This window comes from Cibotium barometz, chromosome 28, assembly GCF_041138505.1.
Source record: "Cibotium barometz isolate CiBa-2024 chromosome 28, ASM4113850v1, whole genome shotgun sequence".
In the NCBI taxonomy this organism is placed as follows: Eukaryota; Viridiplantae; Streptophyta; class Polypodiopsida; order Cyatheales; family Cibotiaceae; genus Cibotium; species Cibotium barometz.
Window position 1 is genome coordinate 35,027,054 of NC_141073.1, and position 18,832 is coordinate 35,045,885.

General features: G+C 35.0%; 1 protein-coding gene across 1 annotated transcript in view; it reads left to right on the plus strand.

The window, feature by feature from the left end:
- The first annotated feature begins 14,144 nt into the window (after positions 1 to 14,144).
- LOC147622771 (vicilin-like seed storage protein At2g28490) overlaps positions 14,145 to 18,832 on the plus strand; it is a 95,719-nt gene continuing 91,031 nt past the window's right edge. The window contains exon 1 of the mRNA XM_086822698.1: positions 14,145 to 14,167. The gene's annotated coding sequence lies outside the window, so the exon portion shown is untranslated. The remainder of the gene's footprint in view (positions 14,168 to 18,832) is intronic.

Sequence of the window (18,832 nt, forward strand, 5' to 3'; positions counted from 1 at the left end):
CTTATATGGATCTGTTGGTTGATCTTGCTGATCTTCAACGAGAGTCCATCTTGATAAGTGATTATATTGCCAAGTATTATGGGCTAGGGATTAGGAAACGGCCCCTGAGTGGACAGGTGGTGAGCGTCCTAGTTGCCAATGATGCCATAGATACTCTGATGAAGGAATGATGGGAAAATTAAGAATCAACTGGATAAATTGGAAGATGGTGATCAGTGATACTATGACTTTATTAAAGGATTGTTTTAAACTGGTTGAATCTGTGAAAAGGCAATTTCATATTGGGTGTGTGAGTGGTGTGACTAGTTTTATTTTTGCATGAACATCCGGCTAGGGGGCCTTGGAACTCTTTTCCTTGGTACCCGGGACAAAACCTAACCAGATTCTTAATGGGATCCCATCACTACAGTGGTTGGGCGGTTGGCTAACCCATGGGACTGGATGGGGTTAGGCTGGACTGATGGATCCGTAAATCGAGACTCAAACTTTTGTTTTTACGATAGATAAAATAAATCCTGGACAGTAACTGTTCTATGGATAGGAATCAACGGCTGTGCCTCTTGAATGGGGAAAAAAGCGTTGATCCCAATGATCCAAGTGCAAGTTCTTCCTTAATCTGACCATGTATCTTATAGATGCAATTGGATCAGCTCGATCTGAAATGTTCTTGACTACATTAGAGTAAAAAATTATCCTGGTGGAATCGCCCGTGCTTTTCGGTAAAGGAAGTTTTTCCGAGTTCGGTTTTGGAACAACCGACGGATTAGTCTCTTATCCGGATATCCGTGGGTGAGGCCCCGAATGTGGGACCCCTGTCCCGCGCGAGAAGTGCTACTTCCGCTGCTAGTATCCCGAATCTGTTGCTCGGTGGGAACAGGGGGATCTTACAGTTGGTATCAGAGCATTTGGTTAATAAAGATCAACTGAGAAGACAAATATATCAAAAATTTATCAAGAAACACAAAAAGGTTATAATTGTGTGAGATAATTCATACAATTTGATATTCAAACTGAAACTCGTAATTTGGTAATTGGGTCTTCAGATGGAAGTACCACAATTATATAGAATCCCTGACTTGCTTGAGGTCTAGACATGATAGTATTTACCTTATAATTCCAAGGGCCGTGACTACCCGTATATACCAAGAGTATACTGTAGCTCTTTACTGACAGTATATACGAGTAAATCTAAGACTTGAAATTATAAGCGTTAATGCTATCTAAATGATGATTTCGAATGTGATTGATATGATTTTAATTCTGTTTGAGAATTGATGAATTGATTTGGATTCTGATTGAAAATGCTGATTGGAAAATGTTGATTTCTAAAAATTAGTTGAAATATAATGAAACCTCAATGAGGGGGAATGGGACGAGTCCCTGTGATGATATTCATAACTAAAATGATGATAATGAATTCAGCAAATCACTATGAGGTTAGTGGGTTGTGCTGTTAGATTGCTACTGTTAATACTTGACCGGTAGATCAAGTTAAGGGATGTCAAATTGAAAACTTGCTTGACTGAAATTTCCGTGGAGGAATGTTCCGAAGGAAACTTTTCGGTCTAATGGACCATTATCATGTTAAAGATATGAATGACATGATCTGAATGAATTGTTATTTAATGATGAGTTGTATATAAGGGATATTTATCCCAGTGTTCTGTTGGGTTGACCAGAATATAAGGAACCCCAGAATAAAATTGGATCTTAAGAAATAGAGCTGTCCTCTACCTTGCGAGATGAGGACATCTCGCACTTTTTAAGTGGGGTAGAATGTAAGATTTCTCCCCAGCCTTCGAGGTATATAGTAGTAAGAATCTCCCTTTCTGATCTTATAATTATTCCCTCTCTAAAATAAAAGAAAGTTTCTGTTTAAAAAAAAGGAAGATCCTTTCCCTAGAATACTCTCAGGAGTCCCACCTGTTTTAAGGATTTAGAACAATGAGTTCGGAAGTGAGAATCGGTGTTTTGGATACCAAGGTTTTGGCTTTCATTCGAGTACGGCCCAAAAGAAGTTCTTTATCTCTTGGGGAGTATAAGAAGTTATCCCACAGATATTGTGACCCTTATATCTGAATTCAATGAAAGTAGGTGACTTAGCCTACAAGCTTCTTTTATCTCCTCATCTCAAAATTCTTAATGCCTTCTATAGAAAAATGTGTCAAACACAAATCATGGAAAGACGGTAAAACTTCAGTGGCAAGTTACCGTTGGCTTCTAGGTTACGCTAGCTCCTTCCTTTATATAAGTCGTAACCTTTACTTGTCGCTCACAGTAATCTTACTCTCATCAATCTCCTTTCTTTCTTAATCTTCTTCATGGCTTGGCAACAGGAATTAGTTTTATCCATGATGATTTCTCACCTTCAAGACGCAAGCGAGTCTGTGAAGAAAGATTTTATAGAACAGTATGAGCGCTCACTTTTCCCTCACTTGGGAACTTCTGTAGCTCAGACCAAATGGCGAACCTATCAAAACATAACTAGGGTAACACCCTGGGGTCAGCAGCACTTTCGTAACAATGTCCGCTTGGCCATGGTTATTGAAGCCTTGGGTTTGGGTCCCCGATACTACTGCGTCATGAGATCAAGACATCTTGGATTTTCTGAGCGGGTCTTCTTACTGGCGTGTTTTCTTTCTCATGAGAAGATATGCCTTTACCTCGTTTTTGGCTTATCTCTCAGAGGTCCTTTTGTTAGATCACCTCATACCACTGAGATAGGTGCGGCAATAACCAGCAGAATCATTCCCATAGATGAGTTACCCTATACTTGTGCAGCTTGTGAGGACTGCTTTTGTGACCATATGATGGACGGGCTTATGGAAGTGTAAAGAGTTCTTCTATCTTTACTGTATAAGTTCCGTGAATGAATAAAGTTTAAATCTTATTCTTATTTTGAATCTTGCTCTCTTTAAGACTTTTCTTGGTGGTTAATCGTGATTAAAATTTTTCTCTAAGTCTCATATTCGTGCATCTTGTGAAATTATTCCAAGTTGCGAGATGAGGACATCTCGCGTTTTTTAAGTGGGATAGAATGTAAGATTCCTCCCCCAACCCCTTTTGATGTCTAGTATCTTCCCCTGTAATCAATCCCTCTTCAGAAATATAAAGACCTTGTTTCTAACTGTTTTGATCTAGAGAGAGAAAATTATTCTAGAGAGAGAATATTCAGATTTTGAATATTTTTGGATAGAAAAATATCTCATATAATTAAGATGAATTCCCCTGAAACAGAAATTCAAAAAGAATTTTCCAATGTGCAATTGGAATTAATTAGAAATAGGTATAAAGAACCTTAGTCTAAGGGTCTAGATTTTCATAAATCTTTGGATTATGGTCCAATTAAGGTTCCTATGGGCCAATAGCATCAATCCATGTGTAGGGAGGAGATAAATCCAAATTGTAAAAAAAAAGATACCCAAAAATGAGTAAATGCTCACATAAGATGAAGAGTTGAAAATGTACAAGGTTTATTAGTAAAAAACTATGAGCAATATTAAAAATATGAGATATTTTGGGAATAATGATTTTATTATGACACATATGTAAGGAAGGGGAGTCCCTTAAATGCTCACATAAGATGAAGAGTTGAAAATGTATAAGGTTTATTAGTAAAAAACTATGAGCAATATTAAAAATATGAGATATTTTGGGAATAATGATTTTATTATGACACATATGTAAGGAAGGGGAGTCCCTTAAATGCTCACATAAGATGAAGAGTTGAAAATGTACAAGGTTTATTAGTAAAAAACTATGAACAATATTAAAATGATTCCATTATGACGCATATGTAAGGAAGGGGAGTTCTTTAAAGGAGGTGCATATTTCACATAAGATGAAGAGTTGAAAATGTACAAGGTTTATTAATAAAAAACTATGAGCAATATTAAAATGATTCCATTATGACACATATGTAAGGAAGGGGAGTTCTTTAAAGGAGGTGCATATTTCACATGCTTGAATAAGTTTTAAACTCATAAAAATTGAGATATTTTATCTCTCCTCTCTCCTCATTCAAGTCTAGTTCCAAAAAGTTAGCTTAACTGACCTAAAAATGGTCAAAAAGTGACCAAACTGACTTGGAAAATTCTAGAATCGGTTTGTTTGGTTAGGAGCTCAAATTTTCCTATAAATAGAAGCCTTCCCTTGTTGAAAAAAAGATAGTGTCTTATGCATTGTTACTCTACTCCACCTAAGCCAAGAACTATGAATTCTTTATGTAGATATAGTGTCTTATGTATTGTTACTCTACTCCACCTAAGCCATGAACTATGAATTCTTTATGTAGATATAGTGTCTTATGCTTTGTTACTCTACTCCACCTAAGCCAAAATATGTAGTGTCTTATGCATTGTTACTCTACTCCACCTAAGCCAAGAACTATGAATTCTTTATGTAGATATAGTGTCTTATGCATTGTTACTCTACTCCACCTAAGCCAAGAACTGTGAATTCTTTAATAATTCACTAGTTTTTGATACTTCTCCCTTTCTTCAATCCCCATTGGTGGCTCCATCAACATACTAAACCAATTGATTGGTTGGGGGCCTCTACCGTGAACAAAGAATCAAGCAAATTATAAGATAAGTATAGTGAATTATGATCTTTTCTATAATTTCTCAATGATTCTCTCTTCTCAACCCCTCTCAAGCTTGAGAAGCTTAATTGGTATGGTTTTTGAAATGCTATTGAAGTTAATTAATTAATGATAGTAAAGAATTACATAAAATTCTATTTATATTTAATTCTAATGGTTTTTCTCTCTCTCACTTAAGAAATGGTCATACTCATGACCCTTTTCAATCCAAATGAAGCTTTTCATAAGGCTTTTTCTTAATCCAAGATTAAGCTATGCTTGAGGCCAAATTAATGGCTTTTTTTTCTATGCTTTTAGTTTATGCATATTGATGATTCAATCCATTACGGATTGATGATCCAATTAGAGACCATTCTAATTATTTCCTTAATGATAAGCTTTATCCCTTAGAAAAAATTGAGATTTATCAGTCATAGTAGCGGAGCTATGGCAAAATTTTTATAGAAATTACGCATAAAATAATTTCATTCAAAGCATAAAAAGAGGACTTCCTACCATATTCTAGGAACTATCATCCTAGATTAATTAAAAGAATTTTATTATGCATGGAGATGTGGATATATGCATGTAGATGTAGATGTATGGATGTGAGTGTGAATATGGAGGTGGATGTATGCATGGAGATGTGGATGTATGCATGTAGATGTAGATGTATAGATGTGGATGTGGATGTATGCATGTAGATGTAGATGTATGGATGTGAGTGTGAATGTGGAGGTGGATGTATGCATGGAGATGTGGATGTATGCATGTAGATGTAGATGTATAGATGTGGATGTGGATGTATGCATGTAGATGTAGATGTATAGATGTGGATGTATGCATGTAGATATAGATGTATAGATGTGGATGTGGATGTGGAGGTGGATGTATGCATGTCGATGTAGATGTGGATGTGGATGTGGAGGTGGATGTATGCATGTAGATGTAGATGTATAGATGTAGATGTGAATGTGGAGGTGGATGTATGCATGTAGATGTAGATGTATGGAGGAGAATGTGAATGTGGATGTGGATGTATACATAGAGATGTGGATGTATGCATGTAGATGTGAATGTACGCATATAGATGTGGATGTATGGACGTGAATGTGCATGTAGATGTGGATGTATGGATGTGGATGCATGAATGTACATGTAGATGTGGATGTGAAAATAGATGTATGGATGTAGATGTAGATGTGGATGTATGGATGTGAATGTGGATGTGGATGTGGATGTGGATGTGGATGTGGATGTGGATGTGGATGTGGATATATGTATGAATGTGGATGTGGATGTGGATGTATGGATGTGAATATATGATATGTGATGTGAAGGAATCTGAAGTGATGAGATGGAAAATGATGTGATGGGATGAGTACACATATAACTGGAATGTGGGATAAGCAATGTGGATTGATGAGGGATAATGTGGAAAAATGAGAGTTAATATAGAAACTATATTTTGTGACTGTTTGTAAATGCTGTTTGTAAATGACTGTTTTATGTCAAGATTGCTGGGAAAGCATTGTGACCATCTTGTGATTAAGGTTGTGAAGACCTAACTGATAAAGTTGCAACTGCTGACGGAGAGTCAATGAAGGACGTCTCGCGTAGCAAGGTCGGCCGAGGTCTTGACCAGCCTCAGTGCGATTAAAATGGTGAGCTTCCGGTACGGTGGATGAGGGGCCAAGGAAGCGGCCTATGAGTGAAGCGCTAGGTCACCTGCGAAGGATCCTAGAGGGTACTGACCATACGGTGCTCAGGCTCTGGGTCGCCTAGGATACCCACGCGTGCGTCGAGGAAGATTTTGGAACAGAGTTGGAGTTGTTTTCTGAAATCGGTCATGGATCTGGTTGATTGACCTTGCTGCTCTTCAATGGATGAGTCCATGGCTCCTTATATGGATCTGTTGGTTGATCTTGCTGATCTTCAACGAGAGTCCATCTTGATAAGTGATTATATTGCCAAGTATTATGGGCTAGGGATTAGGAAACGGCCCCTGAGTGGACAGGTGGTGAGCGTCCTAGTTGCCAATGATGCCATAAATACTCTGATGAAGGAATGATGGGAAAATTAAGAATCAACTGGATAAATTGGAAGATGGTGATCAGTGATACTATGACTTTATTAAAGGATTATTTTAAACTGGTTGAATCTGTGAAAAGGCAATTTCATATTGGGTGTGTGAGTGGTGTGACTAGTTTTATTTTTGCATGAACATCCAGCTAGGGGGCCTTGGAACTCTTTTCCTTGGTACCCGGGACAAAACCTAACCAAATTCTTAATGGGATCCCATCACTACAGTGGTTGGGCGGTTGGCTAACCCATGGGACTGGATGGGGTTAGGCTGAACTGATGGATCCGTAAATCAAGACTCAAACTTTTGTTTTTACGATAGATAAAATAAATCCTGGACAGTAACTGTTCTATGGATAGGAATCAACGGCTGTGCCTCTTGAATGGGGAAAAAAGCATTGATCCCAATGATCCAAGTGCAAGTTCTTCCTTAATCTGACCATGTATCTTATAGATGCAATTGGATCAGCTCGATCTGAAATGTTCTTGACTACATTAGAGTAAAAAATTATCCTGGTGGAATCGCCCGTGCTTTTCGGTAAAGGAAGTTTTTCCAAGTTCGGTTTTGGAACAACCGATGGATTAGTCTCTTATCCGGATATCCGTGGGTGAGGCCCCGAATGTGGGACCCCTGTCCCGCGCGAGAAGTGCTACTTCCGCTGCTAGTATCCCGAATCTGTTGCTCGGTGGGAACAGGGGGATCTTACATGGGGGGTGGTCGGTAGGATGCGCCTCCATTATATATATAAGGGGAAGCTCTCACGCAAGGAAAAAATACAATAAGAATATCTCAAGTTCTGGTATTGTTGATCCCCCATTAATCTAACGATAGAAATGACAAGTAGAAGAGCAAGGAATGGTTTACCTTAGACATTGTCCAATGCACCTTAACAAAGTAGATGCTCATGCAACTAGTGAGATCAAAAATCCTAAGAAAGATGTTTCACACTCACAACGATCAGGTTCACATCCATGGATGGTAAGAAACACATTAGACACTATAGAGAGAAGGATTAGTAGAGCAATTATTATGGGAATGATTGTGAAGTTACATCTACAATCAAAAAAGAGCTCAAAATAGGCAAGGATCTACATGTATATATATATGTATATATATCTCCATATATATATATATATATATACATGTATATATAAATATATACATGTATATATAAATATATATATATATATATATATACATGTATATATATATATATATACATGTATATATATATATACATGTAGATATATATATGTATAAAGGAGCTTGTGACACACAAGAAAATAATGTTGCACCAACATGTGGAAGAAGGATACACTACAAGGCGGAAGAATAAGGCGGAAGAATATTGCAACACATAGTGACACAATTCCACAGAGATATCTTTCTTGATTATGCACCTTAAAGAAACTTTCTAAGGATCCAATTTATGTGTGAATAGTACCTAGCTTCTATTTTATCATATTTTTAATAAATTACTTTATAAAATAAATAATTAACATTATTCTCTATTAATTACTTTTAGTTTATAAAATATATAGATTATTGATATATATAAATGTTGAGTCAACCATCAATCAATTATCAACAATATCGCTAACTTATTACTTTAATCCTCAAATAGCGAGCAATTAATCCTTGTATTAAAAGAAACCTGAGTACACTTTCTTCATCTTTTTTCAATAATATTTTTTTCTAAAATCAAAAAATTGATTAAATTTCACTCCAAATTAGTATACTAGATTTTTAACTATACAATCAAGAATAACTCATAAACCTTACATAATATTTTTAGTCGTTGAGTAAGAATTTAGTATTACTTAAACATTAATTAAAGCTTTTAATTACTAAATTAATAGCTCTTTATCATATGATTCTAAAAATTCTTTGAAATTTAGCGAAATAGTAATTGCAATGGCATGAATGATACTACAAACTACATATTTTGCAACATAAGCTCTCGAATTTTACTTTTGTTGAAAATTATATAATTGGTAGTACAAAGAAACCATCAAATTATAATTTCACTAATTTACTAAGAACTTTCACAATCAATATAATAAGGAACTAATAATCAAGCAATAAAAAAATAAATTTAGTAAATAAAAAGCATATATTTCTCCAGCAATCAATATAAATTTTCTATAAAAATTAACAATTAGTTTTAATTTTAAAGATATTATGCTAGTCAACTTTCTCAATTTTAAAAAAGAAATACTTCCAAATGAAAATGATAAAGAAAGTGAACAAAGGTCTTTTTTAGTCCAAGGATTAATCACTCACTAATTGAGTTTCTTTAGTAATTTAATCAAGAAATAGCTTAACAAACGATATTATTGATTATTTGGTGATTTGTCCAAGAATTAAGTAGATAAATGTTATACTTAGTAATAAATTAAAATAAAATTATTACTTAAAACTAACTCATTAATTATTAATTAATTCTTCATTACTCTCAATTAAGTGATAAAATAATAAATCATAAGTGTAAATATATTACTAATAGAAAATCTTAGAAACTTGTATTTTCTCTCTTCAAAAGTCCTTGAGTAATATCATTAATATTAGACTAAACAAAAAAGATAAATATCATATAATCTCTAAATTCTAATGCAATTAATGTATACCTAGAGCATGTCTAAATTAACCTTATAAAAAAGCAATTTATAACCTCATGCTAGTCATCCCCCCACCACCAGACAATAAACCCCATCAACTCTATCATGCATAGTATGGACTAGATACTACGACATCCCCATTAAGTCATCAATGCCCAATATTGGATATAAAACTTGGTATCAATATATATGCTCCCACACAGAGACACACACCCCATGCTGCGCGCACACACATAAGAGCATACATTCATATAAAGGTCTGTGTACTTAGTTTCTGTCAGAGCTCCGGAGATACACAGCAGACTCAGCCACAATGAAGCCTAGCACTAAGGATTATAACAAATAGAAGGAGTTATTACAACAACAACAAAAAAGTTGACAGGACATATACACCAGTAAAGATAGAAAGAATTAACACCATATGGACTAGCTGCAACTTTGCAATGAACTAGCAATGAATTCTCAAGGCATGGAGTGATAATATGGATGTAGAAGCACCATCCATGAGCAAGGCGAAGGACAAGATTGCTATGAAAGCTTGTTAGCTTGTAATTTGGATTAGTATGTGTTAACTATGATTAGCAATTCACATTGGCTTATATACAATGGCCCCCTTTTCACACATACTTATTAGTATCCACCCTACTTGGCCTACCCTACTTGGCCTTTGGTCCATTAGCCTATATTCCTCACTTAAACTTGGTCCTTCACCTCATGTACAATTTATGTCACAACTTTATTACAAACTTGGACGAAAACTTCACAATGTATATGTATATATATGTATACATATGTGTGTATATGTATGTATGTATATATATATATATATATATATATATATATATATATATACATATGTATATATATGCATATGTATACATATATGCATATATATACATATGTATATATATATATATATATATATATATATATATATATATATATATATATATGTATGTATGTATGTATATGTATATATATGTATATATATATATATATGTATGTATGTATATATATGTATGTATGTATATGTATATATAAGTATGTATATGTATATATATGTATGTATATATATATATATGTATGTATGTATGTATGTATATGTATGTATATGTATATGTATGTATGTATGTATACATACATACATATATATATATATATATATATATATATGTATGTATGTATGTATGTATGTATGTATATATATCTATCTATCTACATGTAGATATATATATATATGGAGATATATATATATATAAATATACATGTATATATATATATATATATATATATATGTAGATATATATATGTATAAAGGAGCTTGTGACACACAAGAAAATAATGTTGCACCAACATGTGGAAGAAGGATACACCACAAGGCGGAAGAATACACATAGTGACACAATTCCACAGAGATATCTTTCTTGATTGTGCACCTTAAAGAAACTTTCTAAGGATCCAATTTATGTGTGAATAGTACCTAGCTTCTATTTTATCATATTTTTATTAAATAAATAATTAACATTATTCTCTATTAATTACTTTTAGTTTACAAATTATATAGATTATTGATCTATATAATTTTTGAGTCAACCATCAATCAATTATCAACAATATTGCTGACTTATTACTTTAATAAATCAATAAAAAACTCAAATAGCGAGCAATTAATCCTTGTATTAAAAGAAACCTAACTACACTTTCTTCATCTTTTTTCAATAATATTTTTTTCTAAAATCAAAAAATTGATTAAATTTCACTCCAAATTATTATACTAGCTTTTTAACTATACAATCAAGAATAACTCATAAACCTTACATAATATTTTTAGTCGTTGAGTAAGAATTTAGTATTACTTAAACATTAATTAAAGCTTTTAATTACTAAATTAATAGCTCTTTATCATTATGATTCTAAAAATTCTTTGAAATTTAGCGAAATAGTAATTGCAATGGCATGAATGATACTACAAACTACATATTTTGCAACATAAGCTCTCGAATTTTACTTTTGTTGAAAATTATGTAATTGGTAGTACAAAGAAACCATCAAATTATAATTTCGCTAATTTACTAAGAACTTTCACAATCAATATGATAAGGGACTAATAATCAAGCAATAAAAAAATAAATTTAGTAAATAAAAAGCTAATATTTCTCCACCAATCAATATAAAAATTCTATAAAAATTAACAATTAGTTTTAATTTTAAAGATATTATGCTAGTCAACTTTCTCAATTTAGAGTGGATGCTTGTCAACTTTCTCAGTTTTAGAAAAGAAATACTTCCAAATGAAAATGATAAAGAAAGTGAACAAAGGTCTTTTTTAGTTCAAGGATTAATCACTCACTAATTGAGTTTTTTTACTAATTTAATCAAGAAATAGCTTAACAATGATATTATTGATTATTTGGTGATTTGTCCAAGATTTAAGTGGATAAATGTTATACTTAGTAATAAATTAAAATAAAATTATTACTTAAAACTAACTCATTAATTATTAATTGATTCTTCATTACTCTCAATTAAGTGATAAAATAATAAATCATAAGTGTAAATATATTACTAATAGAAAATCTTAGAAACTTGTATTTTCTCTCTTCAAAAGTCCTTGAGTAATATCATTAATATTAGACTAAACAAAAAAGATAAATATCATATAATCTCTAAATTCTAATGCAATTAATATATACCTAGAACATGTCTAAATTAACCTTATAAAAAAGCAATTTATAACCTCATGCTAGTCATCCACCCACCACCAGACAATAAACCCGATCAACTCTATCATGCATAGTATGGACTAGATATTACGACATCCCCATTAATGTCATCAATGCCCAATATTGGGTATAGAACTTGGTATCAATATATATGCTCCCACATAGAGACACACACCCCATGCTGCGTGCACACACATAAGAGCATACATTCATATAAAGGTCTGTGTACTTAGTTTCTGTCAGAGCTCCTGAGATACACGGCAGACTCAGCCACAATGAAGCCTAGCACTAAGGATTATAACAAATAGAAGGAATTATTACAACAACAAAAAAAAGTTGATGGGACATATACACCACTAAAGATAGAAAGAATTAACACCATATCAACTAGCTGCAACTTTGCAATGAACTAGCAATGATCACTCAAGGCATGGAGTGATAATATGGATGTAGAAGCACCATCCATGAGTAAGGCGAAGGACAAGATTGCTATGAAAGCTTGTTAGCTTGTAATTTGGATTAGTATGTGTTAACTATGATTAGCAATTCACATTGGCTTATATATACCATGGCCCCCTTTTCACACATACTTATTAGTATCCACCCTACTTGGCCTTTGGCTTATAAGCCTATATTCCTCACTTAAACTTGGTCCTTCACCTCATGTACAATTTGTGTCACAACTTTCTTAAAAACTTGGACAAAAATTTCACAATGTATATGTATATATATGTATACATATGTATATGTATATATATATATATATGTATATATGTATACATATGCATATATATATATATGCATATATATATATACATATATATACATATATATGTATACATATGTATATATATACATGTATATGTATGTATACATATGTATATACATGTATACATATGTATACGTATATATATATATATATATATATATATATGTATGTATATATATATATATACATATAAATATAAATATATATATATACATGTATATGTATGTATACATACATATATATATATATATATATATATATATATATATATATATATACATATACATATACATACATACATACATACATATATATACACATGTAGATATATATATGTAAAAAGGAGCTTTTGTGACACACAAGAAAATAATGTTGCACCAACACGTGGAAGAAGGATACACTACAAGGCGGAAGAATATTGCAACACATAGTGACACAATTCCATAGAGATATCTTTCTTGATTGTGCACCTTAAAGAAACTTTCTAAGGATCCAATTTATGTGTGAATAGTACCTAGCTTCTATTTTATCATATTTATATTAAATTACTTGATTAAATAAATAATTAACATTATTCTCTATCAATTACATTTAGTTTACAAATTATATAGATTTTTGATCTATATAATTGTTGAGTCAACCAACAATCAATTATCAACAATATCGCTAATTTATTACTTTAATCAATAAAAAAAACTCAAATAGCGATGTAAGAAAGCATTATGGGCCCAAGGCCATGGACAACTAGTAAGTAGGTGTGAACTCTTGGGTGGAGTATAAAAACCAATGTAAATGGGATTATGGGTCATTCATGATAATGTTATCTGTTCCAAGAATCAATGGTGAGCTTCTCCCGTGAGATGCTAAGTGGTGACTCCTTCATGAGCCACTCCCTTGGTGAGGGACTAACCCACCCCTGTTACTTTCTTTCATTGGTATCAGAGCCTGGCTTTTGATCCATGATTTCTAATTTTTCTTTTCTTCTTCTCATTTCGTGAAATTTCTGCTTCATTTGATTCATGGGAGAAGGGGATATGGCTAAGGTAGAGTTTGTGGTTCAAATCTGAGCACATAGACCTATTTTTTTTGAATGAGTGGACCAAATTGGGGAAAATTTTTAATCTTGATTAGCAATTGTTAATCAAAAACGTTTTTTTGTTTGGGAGCTTTCTTGCAAACCCTAGCCATGGAATCTCAACATGAGCAAAGGGCATTGAGTCTCTCATGTATCTAGCAATGTTTTATGAAGTATTTCACCTATTTTTCATGAGCAATGGGGCTCCCAATGTGGCTGAAAATCACTACCAAAGCTGCCCACGTTTTTCACCAAAGTGACCCTAATCTTCATCTCCTTCAACAAATTCAAGCATTAAGGCTTCCCGGGTGACATTGGTGAGTTGCTCCATCACTTCCTTACAATTTTGAAGCATTCTTTCAAGCTATGGAGTGAATTAGGGTTTTATTACACATAAAACCCTAATTTTCAGAAATTGGACTTTAATCATGGCCATTCATGCTGCTCTTTATGCATTATGAATGCTTGAATGCTACACATAGCCATTCAATGCTATGCCTTGCATATTGGCATAAGTGAGCATAGATTTTGGCACATTTGGGGGATTGAATAAAATGTTTTGGGTTGGAAGCCCACTTTTTGGTGACACCGTTTTCCATTGCCGGTTGCACGTTTTTGGTCATAACTCTCTCATACGAACTCCGTTTTTGGAGTTCTAGTACTCAAAACGACCGGCTCGTCGTCCTCTTCGAGACGAGCTATAGGTCTTGAGGTGCAGGATTCAGCAAGTGCTCTCTGTTTTCACTTTTGTACTGGATTTTCTAGTCCCGAGCAGGAACTCGCGCCCAGAACACGACCCGAGATCACCGCTCCGTGACACTTGGATGTTGTTGATGTATGTGGAAATGTATTGACATTGCCATGAGTGGATGTGATGAAGGAAGCACTATGAACCATGTATTATGATATGAATGAGCATGAGTCATGCTATAAATCAATTGTAAGTCAACTCTACTCATTCATTTGAGCTTGTAACTCACGATTTTATTCCTAGAATCTAGAATGAAGTAAGGGTACCTTGGCATTTGGAGGAGAGGCCAAGGGGAGAATGTCTTGAATCTTCCTTGCCGTTAGTGCCGGGTAACGCGGTAAGGAAGAGGATTAGGTACTTGGTGGTAAAGAAATGGCCTCAACCTTCACCTTGGATGTAAACTTGGTGAAGGGGTGAGAAGTGCTTGGCCGGGAGATCGGCAAGCATCGACGCGCTTCATCGACCACTTCATTCGACTTGAGCAAACAAGCAAATCCTCTACATCGACTTCTTATGCAAAAGGACAAAATTGATGCCATAAGGTCACATGCTCAGATGGAAAAATGATTGAGGATTGATTTGCTTACAGTGGTCAAATGCATAAGGATTTTAATACTTGATTGAGATGCTTTGATTTGATTGAGATTTGGTGCAAAAAGAGGGGAGAGCATGGCAAAATTTTTACAAAATTTGCCTACTTGCAGCCAGGACAAATCCTTGAATTTCTAGGGTTTTTCAAAAGCTTTTCAAATCTGTCCTGAAAGCTCTTCAACCTACCCGAAAACCTCTTTCAAACAAGCTAAAGATCACTCAAATCCGAGTAGTATTGAGCGGTCAAAGTTAAGAGTTGCCTTTTAGCTAGAACAGTTGATTGGTCAAAGGCTGTTGACTTTTTCAAATCTATTTTTGGGGATCCTTACTCGTCTCGTCAAGAGCTTCGCATCGATATAAAGATCACCCAAATCGGATAAGAATTGAGCGGTTAACATCAAGAGTTGACTTTCAGCCGGTACAGTTGACTGGTCAAAGGTTGTTGACTTTTTCAGATCTATTTTTGGGGATTCTTATTCGTCTCGTCAAGAGCTTCGCATCGATATAAAGATCACCCAAATCGGATACCGTTTGAATAGAGAGAAAAAAAATCAAGTAAGTGGTCTTTGCAAGGAGGGATCAATTACACGCATGGAAATGACTAGAGGAGGTCAAAACAAGGGAGCCCAGAATGAAAATGATCAAAGACAACCGGAAGCAATGATGGCAACGAGTTCATCAACGAGGAATGAAGAAAGTTCAACCATAAAAGCACCATCTCCAGATGAATCTCAGCCAGTGGAAATGCCTCAATCTTTGGGAACTACTCCGCTAACAGTGGACATGATGTTAATGGCTATGGAGAGTATGTTTCAAAGGATTGAAAATAACCAAACAAATCGGCAACAACAATTTGGTGAACACCTCATGGAACGGTTCGACAAGCGACACCACTACCTGGATGATGTATTGGTGGTGATGTCAAGTCTCATGAACCCGCCACTTTGAAGAAGGCAATGATGCTTGCAGAAATTCATGAAGAGAAGTACTTGACAAAGTGGACTAGCAAAGGGAATATCAAAGGGGAAGTGATCACAAGGACTGACATGGGTTCTCATGCAAACACAAGACCTAATCTTCCAAGATTTCCTACCGTGTATGGTAGAGGGTCTAATAGACTTCCATTTAAACCACCATTTATGTCCGACAAAGCTACATACAATGAGTCCAAGCCAGCAAATGGGGGTTCAAAAAGCAAGGTTATCAAGGAGGCCCGTTTGCATGAAATGAGGCTCAAAGGTCTATGTTTCAAATGTGGAGAAAAATGGAACAAGGATCACTTCAAAGTATGCAAATCCAAGGATATTTCCATAAGCTACATTATCACTGAGGACAATGCTAATCATGAGGAGGAGGAATTCCTTGAATGCAATGATGCCTTAGGATGGGGAGATCCTCATGAGGGTGGAGGTTCTCATGATGATGGTTTTGATGAAGAAAATCCCGAGTTTCCTTTTGATCCGGGTGGGAAACTAAAGTTTGCTCATGACAAAATGGATGATGGGATGCCTCTACCAATTCATGGTTATGCCGTTTGGATTATGCAATACACCGGCAACTTTTCAAGCATTGATGAACAAAGTGCTTCAACCTTTCCTCTACAAGTTTGTATTGGTCTTTTTCGACGACATACTTATCTATAGCAAACATGAGGAAGTGCATTTGAAGCACGTGAAAGAGGTTTTGGAGGTCTTGAGGCAAAACAAATTGTATGTTAAGGAGACAAAATGTACCTTCATGGCACATAAGGTGGAATATTTGGGTCACATTGTGAGCAAGGATGGCATTTGTGTGGATCCAAAAAAAGTGGAATGTATTAGGAATTGGCCGGTTCCTTCAAACACTACTCAATTGAGGGGATTTTTGGGGTTATCTTCATTCTATAGGCGCTTTATTGCCCACTATGCAGAAATTGCAGCCCCAATGACGGACAAATTGAAGAAGGAAACCTTCTTTTGGGATGCCATTGCCAACAAAAGCTTTGAAGATATGAAGAAGATGCTCACATCAGCACCTATTTTGGTATGTCCAGACTTCACCAAACCTTTCACAATAAGGGCGGATGCAAGTGGAAGAGGGATTGGAGCGGTACTTTACCAAGACCATGGAGTCATTGCTTATGAAAGTAGAAAGCTGAATGACAAAGAAAGAGAACTCCATGTGTATGAGCAAGAGATGATTGCTATACTCCATGCTATCAAGAAATGGCACCATTACTTATATGGGAGTCATTTTTATGTGAGAAGTGATCATAGGGTGCTGAAGTATTTCCTCACACAACCCAATTTGTCTCCTAAGCAAAGAAGGTGGGTAGCAACACTACAAAACTATGATTTTGAAATCACATACACAAAGGGCAAAGAAAATGTGGTTGCCGATTCCTTGTCTCGTATGTGGGCCTGCTCATTGTATGCTATTTTTGAGGTGCATAAAGATTGGATCATGGAGATACAAGAAGAGTACTTGTTTGATGAAGAAACCTCACAAATAGTGCAGAAATTACAGCAAGGTGTATGTAAAGAGTTACCCCATTATGAGCTGAAAAATGGTCTCCTCTACTACAAAGGAAAAGTCTACTTGGTTCCTACTTCATCATTTATCAAGAAGATCATGGAAGAGATGCATTGTACTCCTATGGCTGGTCATTTGGGTGTCTACAAAACCTTTGATGCAATAAGGAAAAGTTTCTTTTGGAAGGGGATGTGGAAGAGCATTCATGCTTATGTAAGTGGGTGCCGGTCATGTCAATTGAACAAGGATCCTACACATAAACCGGGAGGTTTGCTTCAGCCATTGTCCATTCTTGAAGGCAAATGGAGTCATATATCAATGGATTTCATTACTAACCTTCCGCGCACAAAGAAAGGGTGGGACAGCTTGTATGTTGTGGTGGATAGATTGACCAAAGTGGCCCCTTTCATTCCTTCCAAGGTCACATATTCAGCCCAAAATGTTGCCAAGCAATTTGTTGATGGGGTTTTCAAGTTGCATGGTATGCCGTCACAAATTGTGAGTGATCGCGATGTCAAATTCATGAGCACTTTTTGGAGAACATTGTTTGAATATATGGGAAGGTTGCACAAGAGAAAATGAGACAATATGCCAATGTTCATCGAAGACCATTGGAATTCAAAGTGGGAGATTGGGTTCTTTTGAGAATACCAAAGTCAAGATATGCGTCTTTGAAGGGAAGCACCAACACCAAACTAGCTCATCGCTATTATGGTCCTTATCAAGTGATACGAAGAGTTGGGGAGGTTGCATATCAACTCTTACTTCCATCTACAACAAAGATTCATGATGTGTTTCATGTCTCTCACTTGAAAGGATATGTGGGTATGATCGATCAAATGGTTGATGAGTTACCTCCAATGAATGAAGAGGGAATGATTGAATACATTCCAGAAGCTATCTTGGGTACAAGGAAAAAGGTACTTCGCACTCGTACCTTGGTGGAGTATCTTGTTCAATGGAAAGGTTTACCTAAGGAAGAAGCTTCATGGCAACCTATTTCAGCATTGGAGGGATATGAAGCATTGATAGAGCAATATGGGTTGATGTAAATTCAGCCACATGGAACATTCTTCTCCGAATTTGGGGTATTCATTTGAGGTTTCGAGGACGAAACCATTGGGGAAGG